This window comes from Austrofundulus limnaeus, unplaced genomic scaffold (assembly GCF_001266775.1).
Source record: "Austrofundulus limnaeus strain Quisiro unplaced genomic scaffold, Austrofundulus_limnaeus-1.0 Scaffold557, whole genome shotgun sequence".
In the NCBI taxonomy this organism is placed as follows: Eukaryota; Metazoa; Chordata; class Actinopteri; order Cyprinodontiformes; family Rivulidae; genus Austrofundulus; species Austrofundulus limnaeus.
Genome location: NW_013952959.1, coordinates 308,883 through 310,337, shown reverse-complemented (window position 1 = coordinate 310,337; position 1,455 = coordinate 308,883). Strand labels below are relative to the sequence as shown.

The window sequence follows — 1,455 nt, the reverse complement described above, 5'->3', positions numbered from 1 at the left end:
GTCCTGCCTGGATTCACTGCAGCGAAATCAACAGAATCAAGAATCTGAGAGGAAAAATAAACTGTTTAAAGTTTAAATCGTGAAACTTTTCTAACCTTAAATGTGTGGGAGTTCTCTTTGTGTTCGTGGAGCAGAGGAATAAAATATCAGATCTCAGGAGCTCAGAGAGAAGATTATCCATCCTCCATGTTGAAGATAAAAACTGCCTGACCTTCTCCAAGCTGCTTCATGTTCCTCTGGCCACAACTGACCAGATTTTTAAAATTAGAGCGTTCATGAGTCTGCATGTGGTCAACCTCCCAGGACATGGATGCAAGAGGGACTGCATCCACAGGGACATGCAGGCTGTTTTATTTTATTTTATTTTTGTATTTTCACAGATCTGATGTGTAAACTGAACATTCATTACGTATTTGTTCCATGGGGTGTAGCTCCTTCATTGAAAACTTTCTGGTTGTTCTGAGTTTATTTATTTTTCTGTAAAAATTTAACAGGTGAAACCAGAAAGAACTAATTTTATGAAACACATTTGTGTAAAAACCATAAAAACAGTCAAACGGTCATCAAAACTCCATCAGGCGTGAGTCAGCGCCACCTCCTGGACACACAGCTGTGGTTCTGCAGCTGGTCCGACCGGTTCTCTGACGGTTTGAAGCTATGAGGATGTAGATCTGCTCTGAGGCCAGATCCACTCCAACATCAGCACAAAGAGGAGCTCAGCAGGTGAAGCTGGACTTTAAATCCACATGCGGTGAGTTCTACAGGTGAGGTTCTGTTGGGTCAGAACCTTATCAGAACATACATGTTTGAAAAGGTTGGAAGTTCATCAGATGAATTATTTTTGAATAATTTACGATAATTGTCTTGCTGAAAGTTTTGTTCAGGTCCCAGAACCAGGATCATTTCTCTGCCTCAGTTTAGTTTAAAGACTTTTTTTTATATAAAATAGTTTCAACAATCAGGAAGAATTAAGGTGAATAAAATTATAAACTCTCAGATCTTTTTAAGTTTTGGAACCTGAGGTCGACCTGTGTGAGTCTCTGGGTTCTGGTGACTGAAGTCTCACTCAGCTGGACTCTTGTTCTGGTCCACAACAAAAACTTCAGGTTTTAATGGAAAACATTTAACTAATGAATATACAGATTAAATGTTTCTGTTGGTTCTGTGTCAGAGGTTTGGGTCGGTCTTTAGTTTTTGTTGGTTCTGTGTCTGAGGTTTGGGTCGGTCTTTAGTTTTTGTTGGTTCTGTGTCAGAGGTTTGGGTCGGTCTTTAGTTTTTGTTGGTTCTAAATCAGAGGTTTGGGTCAGTCTTTAGTTTTTGTTGGTTCTGTGTCAGAGGTTTGGGTCGGTCTTCAGTTTTTGTTGGTTCTGTGTCTGAGGTTTGGGTCGGTCTTTAGTTTTTGTTGGTTCTGTGTCAGAGGTTTGGGTCGGTCTTTAGTTTTTGTTGGTTCTAAAT

At 39.9% G+C, this 1,455-nt stretch overlaps 1 protein-coding gene across 1 annotated transcript in view; it reads left to right on the top strand.

The window, feature by feature from the left end:
* The first annotated feature begins 593 nt into the window (after positions 1-593).
* LOC106530780 (uncharacterized) overlaps positions 594-1,455 on the top strand; it is a 10,334-nt gene continuing 9,472 nt past the window's right edge. Inside the window, exon 1 of the mRNA XM_014026484.1 lies at positions 594-751. The gene's annotated coding sequence lies outside the window, so the exon portion shown is untranslated. The remainder of the gene's footprint in view (positions 752-1,455) is intronic.